This window comes from Molossus molossus, unplaced genomic scaffold, assembly GCF_014108415.1.
Source record: "Molossus molossus isolate mMolMol1 unplaced genomic scaffold, mMolMol1.p scaffold_m16_p_15, whole genome shotgun sequence".
Taxonomy (NCBI): Eukaryota; Metazoa; Chordata; class Mammalia; order Chiroptera; family Molossidae; genus Molossus; species Molossus molossus.
Genome location: NW_023425350.1, coordinates 33152500 through 33171753, shown reverse-complemented (window position 1 = coordinate 33171753; position 19254 = coordinate 33152500). Strand labels below are relative to the sequence as shown.

Genomic DNA, 19254 nt, shown 5'->3' with positions numbered 1-19254 from the left:
GGGAATGTATTGGCCCACTATGAGGTGATTTGAGCCATGTATTAGTTACATATTGCTGCATAACAACTTATTCTAAAATATAGAAACTGGAAACAATAAATATTTATTATTTTACAGTTTCTATGGGTCAAGAATCTGGGCGTAGTTTAGCTAGGCACCTCTAGTTTAAGGTCTCTCATGAGATTGCATCCAAGCTGTTGCCTTGGACTACAGTCATTTTAATACCTGATGGAGGATGAAGGAGCCACTCCCAAACTCACTTACCTGGTTGCTGGCATGCTTCAGTTTCTCTGGGTTGTTGAACTGAGGTCCTGAGATCCTCACCATACCACATGAGCATCTCCATAGAGTTGCTCACACTATGGCAGCATACTTCCCTCAGTTCAAGCTATCCAAGAGAAGGAGAAACGGAGAGAAAGAGAAAGAATGAACCAAAGACAGAAGCCATAGTCATTTTATAACCAAATATAGGAAGTCCAACCTACTAGGAAGGAATTACACAAAGGTGTGAATACCAGGAAGTGGGGAACATTGGGGACCACATTAGACTGCCAGCCACATTGGGTTATTGAAATAAAAGTGAATATTATGAACAATTTAAAAATATACATTAAGAGCCAAAATAGCAAAATTCATGAGGTCTTCACATAACATATCCCATTGTATAGATGGGAAACTCCAGGCATAGAGTGATGAAAAATTTGCCCAAGATCATTTGTTAGTAGCAAAACTGACACTCAAATCTCAGTCTAATTCCAAAGACTCATTCTGACTCTGACCTCCCCTCCAAAATGTCCTTTAACAAGGTCATTTATTCCAGATTACTTCTGCTCACTTTTTTCTCTTCTTTTTCTTCCAGCTTTTCTCTTCACTTCTCTTCCATCTAAGAGAACGACTATTCAGGGACTGGCATATGTACCTCTTTGGACCAATTATGAAACACCTTGAAACGTGAGGTTATATATTTTCAGAGATGAGATCATTTTCAGTGATAACCCATGGCTTATCCCACTGAATTGTCTCTTTTCCGATGATTTTATATCTTTCCTGTACTTTTTGCCTTCTGAGCAGGAGCTGGTGACACTGATACCACAATTTAAGCACACTTGTTTCTTAGCAACAACTGGGTACATTAAGTTTCCGAGCTGCTCAGAACTTCCCCTCTAAAAGGGCCAGAATCACTCTCAGAACAATAAATTCAAAGTTTAAAATATAACTGTGGTTTAATTACACACCCCCACCCCCACCCACTCCTTCCACTTCCCTTTCCCTCCTTCCCAAAGGCCCAATCATTGAGATTTCAGCAATAATTTCTGTAGTCTGGGAAAATGCCAAGGTCACACTTGGGAGTACCTGGCTGCCCAGAGAACAGTTTCAGTTCCCATTGCCCCCCTACAAATAAGAAGCAGCTTGCATGTTTAGAATGATCATTTTCTTCATGTAGCTGAAATAAATCTCAGACCACAAATAAAGGGTTGAAAGAAATAAATTTTATTTTTTAACAACCAAACAATGTATTTTATGAGCCTCATTCCACATAGGAGTAAAATCCTAATGCATCAATTCAGGGACCCATCCTTAGGGTTGACTTGAGCTCTAGGGGTGGAGGGTAAAGAAGACAGGATAAGGGGACTCTGGCATGCATCTGTTGAGATGTCCATCATTCAGTTGGTTCCCAGTCTTAAAGCCATTCTTGCCCTGGCCAGTTTGGCTCAGTGGTTAGAATGTCTGCCCATGAACCAAAGAGTCCCAGGTTCGGTTCCCACTAAGGGCATATACCTCAATTGCAGTTTGTCCCCAGCCCCAGTTGGGATCGTGTGGGTGGCAGCCAATTAATGTGTCTCTCTCACATCGATGTCTTTCTCTCTCTGTCTCTTTCTCCCTCTCTCCCTCCCACTCTACCTGAAGATAAATGCAAAAATGTCCTCAGGTGAGGATTAAAAAAAAGCCATTCTTAGCCTCTGACCACAGACCCCTCCAGTCTGGTTCTATCTCAGATGTATAGGAAATACCCAGATGTACAGGAAACATTCAGCTGCACTTCTATCTCATTTAGACAGGAAAATTAGACAAGTCCTATGACCTTCCTGGAAGTAAGGTACAACCTTTTTTTTCTATAGTTGGCCCTCGTTAATTGAGGTTAATCAGTTTCAGACTCTACCGCAATAAATTAATGTCTGTGAAGTAGGATTCTTTACTTATACACAGTTGTCCCTCTCTGCTTCGTGCTTCGACTTTTGCGGTTTCACTCCATCGCGGTTTTTTCAAAATATAGTACAGTATTAAAAAAAAACATGATAGAGTGAAGCCACAAAAGTCAAAGTGCGGAGTGGCGAGGGATGTCTGTCAATCTCCACAGTTATCAGAAGAAGGTTTTATTTCCTTCACTGCCTCCAGATATTTTTTTTTAATTAAATCTTTATTGTTGAATGTAGAATGTATTACAGATGTTCCACATTTTTCCCCCATTGACTCCCACCTCCCCATTCCAGCCCCCCTCCCGCCCTTTCCCACACTATTGTCTGTGTCCATTGGTTATGCATATAAGTTTTTGGTTTATTTCTTCCCACACACACACACCCCCCCAACCCCTTTCCCTTTGAGGTTTGTCAGTCTAGCAATGAATTTGTACTTCTTAATCCCTTCACCTTTTTCACCCATTCCCCCAATCCCCCTCCCATCTGGCAACCAACAAAATGTTCTCTGTATCTATGAGAATGTTTCTGTCTGCCTGTTCACTTTGTAGATTCCATTGTCGATAGATATGTATTCATTGCCATTTTGTTTGTTCATATATTTTATCTTTTTCTTCAAAAAGACCCTTCATCATTTCATATAATAACGGTTTGGTGGTGATGAACTCCTTTAACTTTTTCTTGTCTGGGAAACTATATGGCCATCGATTCTAAATGACAGCTTTTCAGGATAGAGTAATCTTGGTTGTAGGTTCTTGCTTTTCATCACTCTGAATATTTCTTGCCACTCCCTTCTGGCCTGCAAAGTTTCTTTTGAGAAATCAGCTGACAGTCTTATGGGAACTCCCTTGTAGGTAACTAGCTGCCTTTCTTTTGCTGCTTTTAAGATTCTCTCTTTGTCTTGAATCTTTTGCATTTTGATGATGATGTATCTTGGTGTGGGCCTCTTAGGGTTCATCTTGTTTGGGACTCTCTGTGCTTCCTGGACTTGTATGTCTGTTTCCTTCACCAAGTTAGGAAAGTTTTCTGCCATTGTTGTTTCAAACAGGTTTTCGATTTCTTGTTCTCGCTCTTCTCCTTCTGGCACCCCCAAGATGTGAATGTTGGCACTCTTGAAGTTGTCCCAGAGGCTCCTTACACTATCCTCATTTTTTTGGATTTTTTTTTTCTTTTTGCTGTTCTGATTGGGTGTTTTTTGCTTCCTTATATTCCAAATTGATGGTTTGCTTCTTGGATTTACATACTCTACTATTGAATCTGTGTAAATTATTCTTTATTTCAGTTAATGCCTCCTTCATTTCTGACTGTGCATCCATCATTTCTGACTGGTTCTTTTTTATGCTCTTGAGGCCCTCACTAAGTTCTGTGAGGTTCTCACTGAGTTCATTGAGTATCCTTATAAGCAGTATTTTGAACTGAGCATCTGTTAGGTTGCTTATCTTCATTTCGCTTAGTTCTTTTCTTGGGGTTTTGTTCTGTTCTTTCATTTGGGACCTGTTTCTTTGTCTCCTCATTTTGGCTGCCTCCCTGTGTTTGTTTCTGCGTATTACTTAATGAGCGGTATGGGGCTAGCTGAGACCAGATGCTGCTCGTTTGAAAGAATTTAGAAAAAACCTGAAGCAGGATCCAAGACAGGCCAATCCTATGGTTAAGAAAGCGGCAACAGCTTGGGTGGGCCTGAAAGCTGGGTGGGGTGGGGCGGGGCCTCAGGGAGTCACCAGGGCAGGGCTACCAGTGTGAGCCAGGTTGCTGGAGTCCCAGATATGGTGGGTGTCTGCCGCCCCAGGGAAGGACTCACCAAAGGAACAAAGGCCTCTGACAGCACGTTTGTCTTAGAGAAAGCCCCCTCTCCAGTCCTCGCTCCAGTGCCAAACAGCTCAGTTCTCCCCTCTATGTCTCTGGTGCCCCTCGAGCTGCCTCCCCTCCAAGCTTAGAGGGAGAGAGTCCGATAAGTTTGTGCGCGGGCCCTTTAAGGAGCTGCCAGTCCCTTCAGGTTCCCTGAGCCTCAGTTCCTGCTGGTTTTTCCAGCCAGAAGTTATGGGGATTCTCTTCCTGGCACTGGAACCCTGAGCAGGGCGCCTGGTGTGGACGGGGACCCCTCAGTCCTCAGGGAGGACCTTCCCAGCTGAGGTGTCCTCCTGATTTTTATCCGCCACACGTGGGTGTGGGACCAGCCCATCGTGCCTCCACCCCTTGCGCCTCCGCCCCTCCTACCAGTCTGGATGTGGCTGCTGCTTTAATTCCGTAGTGGTAGGACTTCCATTCATCTCGATTTCAGGCAGTTTTGAATGATGGTTGTTCTGTAGTTTAGTTGTAACTTTGATGTGGTTGTGGGAGGACGCGATACCACGTTTACCTATGCCGCCATCTTGACCGGAAGTCTGCCCCCAGATATTGAACCCTAGGTTCGAGCCTATTCAGAAACAAATAATTTTTGCTTCCTCTCAGACACTTCTCATCTTCCTCCCCCAGTTCTGTAGACTCTATCTAACATCAGGTGGAAAGGAGGGATAAGGAAAGAACTGGTTTGATTAACAAAATATTATCCTAAATCTTTTGACTTCTTCTGGACCTAAGTTTTTAAAATTCAAAAGGCAATATTTCACTCTTGTTTTCTGATTTTTCTGTGACAAGCTTCAGTTAGACAATCCATAGATCAAGAATGAGAAAAGAGCCATAAGATAAATAAGGGAATTATGGAAGAACACATATCAATTAATATCAAAATATTACTTAATTAAAATTAATGTTTTTGCTTTACATGGTTTGTGTAATTTTTTTATTGTTTATTTATTATTTACTTACTTATTTTTAATCAAGGCCCCCCACTCCCCCCAAAAAGGTACAGGTACTTGTTTTTCTTTGGATAACCAAAATAATTCACTGCAGTGGCCCCCCTAAAATAAAGAGTGGTCCCTAGGACAAATGTCACCTTTTAGAATTGGTGAATGCAGAAAGGGCAATTTGCCAGTAACTTTATTTTTCCACCTTCCCTCCATCCTCCTCCCCTTTGACAACCATCAGCTTGTTCTCTATATCTATAGTCTGTTTCTGTTTTATTTATTCATTAGTTTTGTTGTTTTTAGATGACAATATAAGTGAAATCATAAAGTATTTGTCTTTCTTTTTCTGACTTATTTCACTTGGCATGATACCCTCTAGGTCCATCCATGTTGTTGCAATGGCAAGATTTTATTCTTTTTATTGTTGAGTAATATTTCATTGTGTGTGTGTGTATGTATACCATATCTTCTTTATCATTCATCAAGTGACAGACACCTAGACTGCTTCCATATCTTGACTATTGTAAGTAATGCTGCAATGAACATAGGGGTGCATATATCTTTCAAATTAGTGTTTTGTTTTTGTCAGATAAATACCCAGAAGTGGAATTGCTGGGTTATATGACAGCTCTATTTTTTTATTTTTTGAGGAATCTCCATATTTTTTTTTTTTTACATTTTATTTATTTTCTTTCTTTTTAAAAAAATTAAATTAATTTATTTTTGTTACAGATGTTTCTCCTTTTCCTTCCACTGATTCCCCCTCCCTGTCCCTCCCCGCTCTGTCCCTAGCTTTGTTGTCCATGTCCATTGTTCATGCATACATGCATATAAGTTCTGTGGTTTATCTCTCCCCCAGGAATCTCCATACTTTTTCTACAGTAGCTACACCAATTCGCATTCCCACCACCAGTGCATGAGGGTTCCCCTTTCTCCACATCCTCACCAACACTTGTTGTGGATTTATTGGAGATAGCCATTCTGACAGATGGATGTGATATCTCATTGTGGATTTTTTAAATTAAATTTATTGGGGTAACATTGATTAATAAAATATATAGGTTTCAAGTGTACATTTCCATGATACATGATCTGTACATTTCATCGTGTACCCACCACCCAAAGTCAAAGCATCTTCCATCACCATATATTTAACCCCCTTTATCCTTCACTACTCCTTATCCCCCTTCTCTCTGGTAACCACTATAATGTTGTCTGTGTCTATGAGTTTCAGTTTTATATTCCACATGTGAGTGAAATCATATGGTTCTTAGCTTTTTCTAACTGACTTATTTCACTTAGTATAATATTCTCAAAGTCCATCTATGTTGTCGCAAATGCAGTATTTAATCTCTTCTCATGGCTGAGTAGTAGTCCATTATGTATATGTACCGCATCTTTTTTTTTTTTTTTTATCCTCACCTGAGGACATTTTTCCATTTTTTGTTCAGATAGAGTAGGAGGGAGGGGGGCGGGAGAGAGGGGGGTGTGGGAGAGAGAGAGAGAAATATCGACCTGAAAGGGACACATCGACACATTGAGTGGCTGCCACCCACACAACCCAACCAGGGCTGGGGACAAACTGCAACCAAGGTACATGCCCTTAGCGCGAACCGAACCCGGGTCTCTCTGGACCGCAGGTCAATGCTCTAACCGCTGAGCCAAACCGGCCAAGGCTGTACCACATCTTCTTTATCCAATCATCTATCAAAGGACACTTCAGTTGTTTTCATGTCTTGGCCACCGTGAATAATGCTGCAGTGAACATAGGGGTGCATATATCTTTGAGAATAAATGTTTTCAAAATTTTTAGATAGATACCCAGGAGAGGAATTGCTGGTCATATGGGAATTCTATGCTTAATTTTTTGATGAACTTCCATACTGTTTTTCATAGTGGTTATACCAGTCTACATTCCCACCAGCAGTGAATGAGGGCAACCTCTCTAACACTTATTATTACCTGTTTTGTTGTTAATAGTCATTTTAACAGGTGTGAGGCGGTATCTCATTGCAATTTTAATTTGCAATTAAAGTTGAGCGTCTTTTCATATATCTGTTAGCCTTTTGTATATCTTCTTGGAAGAAGTGTCTGTTCAGGTCCTCTGCTCATTTTTTAATTGAATTGTTTGCTTGGTGTTGAGTTGTATGAGTTCTTTGGATATAAGCCCCTTGTCAGAGCTGTTGTTTGCAAATATCTTCTCCCATTTGATTGGTTGCCTTTTTGTTTTGTTGGTGGTTTCTTTTGCTATGCAAAAGCATTTTAGGTCAATATAGTTCCATTAATTTATTTTGCCTTTATTTCCCTTGCCTTTGGGGTCAAAGTCATAAAAATCTCTAAGACCAAGGTCCATAAGTTTTAGTACCTATGTTTTCTTCTATGTAGTTTATTGTTTCAGATCTTATATTAGGTTTTTGATCCATTTTGAATTTTTTTTTTACGTGGGGACAAACTGTAATCTAGTTCCATTCTTTTGCATGTGGCTTTCCAGTTTTCCCAGCACCATCGATTAAAGAGAATTTCTTTCCTCTGTGTATGTTTTTGGCTCCTTTGTCAAATACTACTTGTCCATATTCATGTGGTTATATTTCTGGAGTCTAAATTGGTATTGTTACATTGGTATGTGTGTCTGTTTTTCTGCTAGTACCATGCTGTTTTGATTATTGTTAATATATAGTATAATTTGAAGTCAGGTAGTGTGATACCTCCAACTTTGTTCTTTTTTCTGAGAATTGCTTTGGCTATTTGAGGTATTTTGTAGTTCAATACAAATCTGATGATTTTTGGTACTATTTCTTTAAAAAATGTCATTGGGATTTTGATGGGAATTGCATTAAATCTGTATAATACTTTGGGTAATATGGAGGACATTTTAACTATGTTGATTCTTCCAATCCATGAACACAGAATATCTTTCCATTTCATTATGTCTTTTTCAATCTCTTTTAATACTGCCTTATAGTTTTCAGTATATAGGTCCTTCACATCTTTTGTTAAGTTTATTCCTAGGTATTTTATTATTTTTGTTGTAATTGCAAAAGAAATTTTTTTTCTGAAATTTCATTGTTAGTATATAGGAATGTAGTGAATTTTTGTAAATTGATTTTGTATCCTGCGACTTTGCTGTATTTTTTTTTTTTATTGTTCTAATAGTTTTATAGTGGAGGTTTTAGAGTTTTCTATATAAAGAATCATGTCATCTGCAAAAGTGACACCTTTACTTCTTCATTCCCAGTTTGGATGCCTTTTATTTCTTTCACTTGCCTGGTTGCTCTAGCTAAGACTTGCAGTACAATGTTGAATAAGAGTGGACATCTTTGTCTTGTTCCTGATTTTAAAGGAAAGCCTTTCATTTTTTTAACCATTGAGTATATTAGCTGAGGGTTTGTCATATATGGCCCTTATTATGTTGAGGTACTTTCCTTCTATACTAAAATATTGAGTGTTTTAATCATAAGTGGATGATGTATGTTATCAAATGCTTTTTCTGCATCTATTTATAAGATCATATGATTTTTATCATTTGTTTTGTTAATGTGGTGTATTACATTGGAAGGTTGCATATGCTGAAACATCCTTGTGGGCCTAGAATGCACCCCACTTGATTGTGATGTGTTTTTTTGTGTTTTTTTTTTAATGTATTGTTGTATTTGATTTGCTAGTATTTTGTTTAGGGTTTTTGCATCTGTATTCATTAGAGATAGTGTTCTGTAGTTTTCTTTTCTTGTGTTATCCTTGCCAGGTTTTGATATCAAGATTATGTTGGCTTCATAAAATATATTAGGAAGTATTGCCTCTTCTTCAGTTTTTTTAGAGTTTGAGAAGGATAGGTATCAATTCTTCTTTGAATGTTTAGTATAATTCACAATTGAAGCCATTTGGTTCTGGACTTTTATTTTTGGGGAGGTTTTTGGTGGTTGTTTCAATTTCTTCCCAGTCTATTTAGATATTCCAGTTCTTCATGATTCAGTCTAGGAAGGTTACATATTTCTAGAAACTTATTTATTTCTTCTAGGTTATTGAATTTGGTGCCATAGAGTCTTTCATAGTATTCTAGTATGATCCTTTGTATTTATGTGATGTCTGTGATAACTTCTCTTTTATTTCTGATTTTGTTTATATGAGTCTTTTCTCTTTCTTCCTTAGTGAATCTAGCCAGTGGATTGTCAATTTTATTAATCTTTTCAAAGAACCAGCTCTTTGTGGTATTAATTTTTACATAATCTTTTTGTTCTCCATTCAATTCTCTTCCACTTTTTATTATTTCCCTTATTCTGCTGACTTTGGGATACTTTTGTTCTTTTACTTGTTCTTTAAGATGTAATGTTAAGTTGCTTACTTGAGATTTTTCTTGTTTCTTGAGATAGGCCTGTAATGATATAAACTTTCCTCTTATTACTGCTTTTACTGCATCCCAGAAGTTTTGATATGTCATATTATCATTCTCATTTGTATCTATATATCTTTTGATTTCACCTTTTCTTTCCCCTTTGACCTAGTCATATTTTTAGTAATATGTTATTTTACCTCCATATATATGTGGGGGGGTTTTACTTCCTTTTTGCATTTGATTTATTGCTAATTTCAAAGCATTGTGGTCAGAGAAAATGCTTGGTATGGTTTCAGTCTTCTTAAATTTGTTGAGGCTAGTTTTGAACCCCATCATCTGGTCTATCCTTGAGAATGTTCCATGTGCACCGGAGAAGAATGTATAATCTGATGTTCTGGGATGAAAGGCTCTGTAAATGTCAATTATATCCATTTGGTCTAATGTGTCATTTAAGATTGATATTTCTTTATAGATTTTCTGTTTGGATTATCTATCTAGAGCTGTCAATGGAGTATTTAGGTCCCTTGCTAAGATTGTGTTTTGGTCTGTTTCTTGTTATATTTCTGTGCTCCCTGATTGGGTGCATATATATTGAGAAGTGTTATGTCTTGTTAATATAGTGTCCCCTTTATCATTATAAAATATCCATCTTTGTCTCTTGTTACCTTTGTTGTCTTTGAAATCTATTTTGTCACATATAAGTATGACTACACCTGCTTTTCTGTGGATGTTATTTGCTTGGAGAATCATTTTCCACCCTTTCACTTTGAGTCTGTCTTTGTCTTTGCAGTTTAAATGTGTGTCTTGAAGGCAGCATATAGTTGGGTTTTGTTTTTTGACTCAATGTGCCACTGTATGCCTTTTCGTTGGTGAATTTAGTCCATTTACATTTAGGGTAAATATTGATATAGGAGGATTTCCTATAGCCATTTTATCTTTTGTTTTCTGGTAGCTCTGTCTTCATTGGTTCTTTTCCTTTGTGTTTCTGTCTGTTGTTTTTGTTTGGTGGTATTCCATACTTTTTTCTTCTACTTCCTTTTTTTAAAAGTTATGTGTCCTAGCCCATTCTCCATGCAGAGCAAGTTGTTATCATTCCTTTCTTTTCTTCTCCACTTCTTGGCTTATGACCCAAAATTAGACCCTGTCCCATCCCCACAGAGACTTACAACAGAAAAAGAGAAAGAACTGAGCTGTGGGACCTGAGGGCATTCAGGACTACCCTTTCTGGAGGCCAGACCCAGGGAGAGGGAACACTTAGACTCTCAGCTTTTACATTTTCCATTTTGGAATTTTGAGTTCTAATTATAAAACTTAATTTCTCTGTGTGTGTGTGTGTGTGTGTGTGTGTGTGTATGTGTGTGTATGTGTGTGTGTGTGTGTATTAGAGTTGAGGTTTTTTTTTTATTAAAAAATCTCAACCCTGCAGAGGTCCGGGTAGTCCTGGGGGTGCATCCTCAGTCAGGTAGTCTTGGGGCCTGGGCAGGGGCAACCTGGCCACAGACTCTCACTCTGATGCATGGAAACAAGAGGTGACAACTCTATATGAATACAGTACCCATGGGAGTAAAAATCTTTATATGAAACTTTCTTTTTCATAAACCATTTAATGGTAACCACACATAAATAACCCAAAACTGAGACACATAACTCATTGTGGTATTAATTTGCATTTCTCTGATGATTAATGACATTGAGCATCTTTTCATATGTCAATTGGCCATCTGTATGTCCTTTTTTGAGAAGTGTCTATTTAGTTCCTCTGCCCATCTTTTAATTGGATTGTTTGTTCTTTTGGTGTTAAGGTGTCTGAGTTTCTTATGTATATTGAATATTAACTCCTTATCAGATGTATCATTGGCAAATACCTTCTTCCGTTCAGTAGGTTGTCTTCTCATTTTATTGATGGTTTTCTTTTTTTTGGTTCTATTGGTATTATGGTACTTTTAATAAAAGCTAAATACAAACACAATTATTAAATATTCAGTTACTTATCCTGTGAAACAATATATCAAGATCTACCTAGAAGCATTTATAAAAATGAAAATGTATAGCCCTGGCTGGTGTGGCTCAGTTGGTTGAGCATCACCCCACACACTGAGATGTCACCAGTTATTGATGGTTTTCTTCACTATGTTTTCATTTGATGTAATCCCATTTGTTTATTTTTTCTTTTGTTGCCCTTGCCAGAGGAGACATATATTAAAAAAATATATTGCTAAAAACAATGTCAAAGAGTTTACTGCCTATGTTTTCTTCTAGGAATTTTATAATTTTTAGGTCTTACATTTAAATCTTTTATCCATTTTGAGTTGATTCTTATACATGTTGTAAGAAAGTAGTCTAATATTATTTTTTTGCATGTATCTGTCCAGTTTCCCCAAGACCACTTATTGAAGAGATTGTCTTTACCTCATTGTGTATTTTTTCTCCTTTGTCATAGATTATAAATAAGAATTTATTTCTGAGCTCTTTATTCTGTTCCATTGATCTATATACCTGTTTTTATGCCAGTACCATATTGTTTTGATTATTGTAGCTTTGTAGTATAGTTTGAAATCTGGGAGTGTGATACCTCCCACTTTGTTTTTTCTCAAAGTATTTTTGTACATTTGGGGTCTTTTGTGGTTCCATATACATTTTAAGATTAGTTATTCTGGTTCTGAGAAAAATGCCATTGGTATTTTAATAGGGATTGCATTGAATCTGTATATTGCTTTAGGTAGTAAGGACATTTTAACAATATTAGTCCTTCCAATCCATGAGTATATCCTTCCATTTATTTATATCCTCTTCAATTTTTTTCTTTAATGTCTTATAGTTTTCAAAGTACAGGTATTTTAACCTTTTTGGTTAAATCTATTCCTGTGTATTTTATGCTTTTTGAAGTAATTGTAAATGGGATTTAAATTTTTCTTTCCTTTTTATCTGTTATTGGTGTATAGAAATTTCTGTATATTGATGTTGTATCCTGCAACTACACTGAATTCATTTATTAGTTCTGATAGTCTTTTGGTGGTGTCTTTAGGGTTTTCTATGTATAGTATCATGGATATACAAATAATGAAAGTTTTACTTCTTTCTTTTAAAATTTTTTTTCTTTATTGATTTTTAGAGAGAGAAGAAAGGAGAGGGAGAGAGAGACAGAAACATCAATGAGAGACAACATTGATTGGCCACCTACAGCATGCCTCCCAGAGGGGACTGGGCCCACAACCTGGGCATGTGCCCTGACCAGGAATCAAACTGGTGACCTCTTGGTGCATGGGTCGACATGCAACCAATGAGCCACACTGGCCAGGCTCTTTCTTATTTATTTAAATGCCTTTTATTTTATTTTCTTGTCTAATTGCTGTGGCTAGGACTTCCAATACTATGTTGAATAAAAGTGGTGATAGTGGGCATCCTTGTCTTGTTCCTGATCTTAGAGGGAAAGCTTTCAGCTTTTCACCATTGAGTATATTAGCTGTAGGTTTATCATATATAGCCTTTATTATGTTGAGGTATTTTCCTTCTATACCCACTTGGTTAAGAGTTGTTATCATAAAAGGATGTTGAATTTTGTCACTTTCTGAGATGATCTTATTATTCTTATCCTTCATGTATGTGAAGTATCCTTTTGATTAATTCTTTTTAAACCATTCTTGCATGCCTAGGAAAAATCCCACTTGGTCATTGTGTATTATTCTTTTAATATGTTATTGGATCTGATTTGCTAATATTTTGTTGAGAATTTTTGCGTCTATGTACATTTAGGATATTGGCCTGTATCTTTTGTTGTTGTTGTTGTTGTTATTGTTGTTGTTGTTGTTATGTCTTTGTTTGGTTTTGGTAGCAGGGTAATGCTGGCTTTGTTGAATGAGTTTAAAATAGTCTTTTATATTTTAAAATACTTTATAAAAGATAGGTCCTGGTTCAGTCTTGAAAGGTTATATGCTTCTAGAAATTTATCCACTTATTATAGATTGTCTAATTTGTTGTCATATAAATGTTTGCTGTGTTCTTTAATGGTTATTTGTATTTCTGTGGTATTCGTTGTAACTTCTCTTTCATTTATGACTTTATTTTAGCTCTTTTATTCTGGATGAGTTTGACTAAAGGTTCGTCAATTCTGTTTATCTTTCTAAAGAATAAGTTCTTAGATTCATTGATCTTTTCTATTATTTTTATATTTCTATTTTGTTTATTTCTGTTCTGGTGTTATTTCTTTCTTTCAGTTTACTTTGTTTTGGGTTCTTCTTGTTTGTCTTTTGTTTTGTTTTATTTTTTTTAGTCCCTTTGGGTGTAGAGGTAGATTGCTTATTTGAGATTTTTTTTGTTTGTTTTTTTTAAGGTAGGCCTTTATGGCTATGAGCTTCCCTCTTAAAATTGCTTTTTTTTCATTCCATAAATTTTAAACATTATACTTTCATTTTTATTTGTCTCAAGGTAGTTTTTTTATATATCTTTTGATCAATTTGTTGTTTAGTAGCATATTGTTTAGTCTCCACATTTTTTGTGCTTTTTCCAGTTTTCTTCGTGTAGTTGATTTCTAGTTTCATGCCATTGTGGTTGAAAAAGATGCTTATGATTTCAAGTTTCTTGAATCTACTGAGACTTGTTTTGTAGCCTAATATATGATCTATACTGGAGAATGCTTCATGCACACTTGGGGAAAAAAAGTGTATTCTGCAGTTTGTGGAACAAATGTCCTATAAATGTCTATTGAGTCAATCTGGTCTAACATGACATTTAAAGCCATCATTTCCTTATTAATTTTCTCTCTGGATGATCTACCCATTAATTTAAGTGGGGTATTAGTCCCCTATATATGCTTTTGGCTTTTGGCTTCAAGGAGGCTTCGGTGCAACTTTCTTCCATTATCCTGAATCCTGTTCATCTGACACCAGCCACCTCTACCATACTGCCAAAGTTTGACCCAGCAAGATCAAAGTCATATAACTGAGGTGCAACGGTGGGAAAGTTGGTGCCACATCTGCCCTGGTCCCCAAGATTGACCCCTTGGGTCTGTCTCTAAAAGAGGTTGATGATCACATTGTCAAAGCAAACAGTGATTGGGAAGGTCTGAGGATTACAATGAAATTGACCATTTAGAACAGCCAGGTCCAGATTGAGATAGTACCTTCTGTCTATGCCCTGATCATCAAAGCCCTCAAAGAACTGCCAAAATACAGAAAGAAGCAAAAAGAAACATTAAGCACAGTGGAAATATTACTTTTTATGAGATTGTCCACATTGATTGACAAATGTGTCACTAATCTTTAGCTAGAAAACTCTCTGGAACCATAAAGAGATCCTGGGGATTGCCCAATCTGTGAGCTGCAATGTTGATGGCCACCACCCTCATGATATCAACAGTAATGCGGTAGAATGCCCCACTAGTTCACAAAGGAAAATATTTCAATTAAAGATCATTTGACAACTAAAAAAATAAAATAAAATAAAATGTCCTACTATCATTGTATTACTGTGAATTTTTTCCTTTATGTTCACTAATATTTGTTTTATGTACGTAGGTGCATAGATACTTAATAATTGTTGTAGTCTCTTCTTGGATTGACCCCTTATGAGTATGTAATGTTCTTCTTTGTGTGTGTTTTTTGTTTTTTTGTTGTTTTGGTTTTTTACATATTTTGTTTTAAAGTCTATTTCATCTGAAATTAATATTGCCATCCCAACCTTCTTTTCATTTCTATTATGGCTAAAGTTTTTTAGCCATTATTTTTTTAAAATAAAGTTTCTGTTCCTTTATCTCTTTCTTCTCCTACTTGTTTTCCTATAATATGAATGTTTGTGTGCTTGATGTTAGTTTAGAGATCTTTAAACTATTCTCTCTCTCTCTTTTTTTTTTTTTCTGTTCTGATTTGTTGATTTCCACTAGTCTGTCTTTCAGGTTGCTAATCTATTCTTCTGTATTAGCTAATCTGCTGTTAATTATTTCTAAAGTATTTTTTATTTCAGTTACGAAATATATTCTTAAGTTCTGCTTTGTTCTTTATTATGTTTTTTAACTCTTTATTGAAGTTCTCCTAAGTTCCTGTATTCCACTCTCAAGTTTGGTGAGCATCATTATGACCATTTCTTTGAATTCTTTTTTTTTTTGTATCCTCACCCAAGGATATTTTTCCATTTATTTTCAGATATAGGGGGAGGGAGAGAGAGAGAGAGAGAAAGAGAGAGAGAGAGACAGATATTGCTGTGAGAGAAACACATCAATTGGTTGCCTCCCGCACAACGACAACCAGGGGCTGGGACTGAACCACAACCAAGGTACATGCTCTTAACTGGAATCAAACCTGTGACTCTCTGGTCTACAGGTTAACACTCTAACAGCTGAGCTTTGGCTCTTTGAATTCTTTATCCATCAAATTACTAGTCCCTGTTTCCTTAGGGTTTTTTTCTCCTGGGGAAATTTGTTGTTTCTTCATTTGAGAGATACTCTTCTCTTTTCATTTTGTTTGACTTTCTATATTTGTTTATATGAAACAAAATAGATATCTCTCCTAGTCTTTAAAAAGTTGCCTTTTGTAGAAGCAGCCTCTGTGTAGGCCAGCGGTTCTCAAGCTGTGGGTTGCAACCCCTTTGGGGGTCGAATGACCCTTTCACAGGGGTTGCCTAAGACATAACAGTAGCAAAATTACAGTTATGAAGTAGCAATGAAAATAATTTTATGGTTGGGGTGTCACCACAATATGAGGAACTGTATTAAAGGGTCGCGGCATTAGGAAGGTTGAGAACCACTGGTGTAGGCTGTGTGGACCAGGTGGTTTTGGCAAGCCTGTTTGAGCCTATGGTGTCCAGGGCACTGGCCTACCAAGCTGAAGCTCTGAGCATGGAGGCCAGCTGTGTGTAGTAGTGCCCTGTTTATCCTGCTTGCTCCCATTCCTCAGAACTGAAATAGGTTTGGGCAATGTGTCTGGGAATGCACTACTGCAACACTGAGGTGGGCAGGAGCACCTGGATAGAGCTCCCACCCACTGTATGGAGGTAGAATTGGACATATACAGTGGGACTCATCAGTACCTCTAACCCCCCAAATTCCCAAAGTTCCCAGAGACCTCTTGTACATCCCAATCTTCTCTATATTCTCTCTCTCTCTCTCTCTCTCATTTGTTATATAGAAAGTGCTCTTGTGTAGCAATAACTTTTGTGTAGTGTGTGTTACAGGCAGTTTGGGCAGGCCAGGTGGAACTGGTTAGGCACTTACAATGCCTGGGGCATTGCTTGCAGGGCTGGAGCAACTCCAGGCAGGGAAGACAGGTGCATGTGGTGATCTCCTTTTGATCCTGCTTGCTCCATTTGTTTAGAGATTAAATGAGTTCTAGACAGTGTGGCTTGGAAATGCACTGTGGAAATCTTGCAGGTAGGCCAAAACACCAAATAAAGCTCCTGCTCACCCTATCAAAGTGGAGGGGGAATAAACAATGGTGGTTACCAACGCCTCTGGTCCAGAGAATTCCCACAGCTCCTAGAGAGTTCCTACAGTTTCACAGCCTTCTCTATTTGGTCTCTTTCTCATGGTTGTTGCTCAGAAACTGTTTATTCAACCCTCAGTTGTCTCTCAGAAATAAATGTTCTCTATATACATATATATTTCAGTTTGGTCATGGGAGGGGACAAGTTCAGTGTCCTCCTACACCTCTGTTGTTTTGGACCTCTCAGTGTCATTCTTTTTTAACTGAGAGTCTTTCTTTTTTTCACATTCTTCCAAAGTAGGAAACTTTGCTGATTGCCCCAAGGTAAGTTTCCTTAGAGTGAAAAAAGTATAAGACGCAGTCCCTTTCTTTAAAAGTGGTTCTTATGGGTTGAATTTTGTCCCCCATCAATATATGTTGAATCCTAGCTCCCTATAATTTCAAAATGTGACTTTATTTGGAAATAAGGTAATTGCAAATGCAATTAGTTGAGACAAGGTCATACTGTGGTAGGGTGAGCCCTTAATCCAATATGACTGGCATGCTTATAAGAGGAGAAGAAACAGAGAGATGAACCACACAGAAAGACTATTGTCATGTGACAAAAGAGACAAAGTTTAGAGTGATGCATCTATATGCCAAGGAAACCAAAGATTTCTGGAAAACACCAGAAGCTAGAGAGATAAGGAAGGGTTCTCCCCTACAGATTTCAGATGAAAATATGGTCCTTCATTTGAAGGTGTTTCATAATTGGTCCAATAGGGCAAATATACCAGTCTGTGAATAGTTTTTCTTTTTATAAAAGGTAGCATGGCCCTGTCAACACTTTGATTTTTAACTCTTAGCTTCCATAACTATAAGGCAATAAATTTCCATTGTTAAGCCACCTAGTTTGTGGTACTTTGTAAAGGAAGCTCCTGGGAAATGAATACAATAGTCTAATTAAATATAGAATAATTCAGAGTTTAACTGTATGGCACTAGAGGACCTGCAAAATGAGTACAGAGACTTCCAGAGTCAGCCAGTCCTTCTCATTCCCAAATTGTTGCCCAGTCCTCAGGGATGACTGAGTTACTTCATTTATAGCATTGACACAAAGAGGTTTATATCTCCACGGCCTTTTGGACCCCCATGCTGTAGGATCTCACATGACAAAGCTTCCAGCTAAATGTCTGGGAATTACTCTTTTTTTAAACACATGCCTTGGGTGCCTGAGATAAACAGGACAACCCCTCACATGTAGAAAAGGTATGCTTGCTATGACTGTGAGCCCCAGGATAGGGCCAGCCACGTGGCTCTGAGTTTCCCCCAACTATAGCCTCAACCAACAGAAGAAATCTGCCCTATGAAACCTGTTTTGAATCTTCATGTGTTTGCCAGAAATATTGCTGCTCAGATTATAACAGTGGATCCTACACAGCCTGCCCGACTTGGTTCTCTGAAGTTCTCTTCTGCTCTTGGGACCTCTTTGACATGGGTCACTGAATAAGTTATCTATAATGGGTCTTCAATGCCCACCAGGTACATAATCAATAAATTATTTTTTCCATAGTTGAAAGATGACCATTAATGTTCTGTTTTCAGAGAAGGAAGCAAGAAATGGGAACAAGATTGGACTCAAAGGACAGAGTGGTAATATTGGAATGAGAAGCCAAATTATGGGTTTAAAAAAGGATATAGGGAATGAAAACTGACTGGGCTTGTTAGTCAAGAGTCATTCTTGTTTTCTCTAATCTCCCACATACAAATATCTTATCTATTTTATGTCCAAATTACATTTAAAATATATTTTTTTTATTTCAATAACCACAACTTCTTTAGACCAAGCAAACTTCATCTCTGCCCTAGACAGTTACTAAAACCTCGTAGCTGATCTCTCTTTTTCCAGGCTTTGTCCCATGTAATTCATTTCTACAAAGCTACCATGGTGTCTTAAATCATGAATAAAATCACTTCTCTCTCTTGATTAAAATCCTTCAGTTTTCACTTTCAGCCAAGATAGAATAACAGAGGCTAGATCTATTCTCCTTCCCAAAGCAATTAGAAAAATGAACAAAAATATATAAAACAACAATTTTCAGACAGGTAGTACAGGATTGTGATTGCTGAGAGTGTAGAAACAAACAAGGTGAGACCTACAATTGCATTAGCTAACTGCCTGGAAAGAGTTGCCAGTACATGTCTATGGTAGCAGAGATAGAGATCTAGCTCAGGGAAGTAAGATTGATAGAAGTTGTGGAGCAGAGTACTAGAGGGGAGAGAGGGAGAGAGAGAGAGAGAGATCCAAAAGTCTACAGAAGGATCCATCAAGTCTCTGACTACTGATCTGTGCATGAGTAAGAGAAAGCAACCCTAGTTCAGGGAAAGAACCACCTGAAAGGAATAGGCAGAAAAATTCACAGATCTAGGGATAGTTCCTGTTCCTACCAAGCAGAGTACGAAAGACCTCATAATACATGAGGCATTAGAAAGAGTCCTCGGGGGGAAAAAAAGTCCTTGGTAGTAGCACTAAATTAGCCCTAGTTTAAAGGCTA

The 19254-nt window shown here is 37.5% G+C and overlaps 1 pseudogene; it reads left to right on the top strand.

The window, feature by feature from the left end:
* The window catches only part of LOC118631155, a 65406-nt pseudogene extending 50682 nt beyond the window's left edge, over positions 1–14724 (top strand).
* The last annotated feature ends 4530 nt before the right edge of the window (positions 14725–19254 follow it).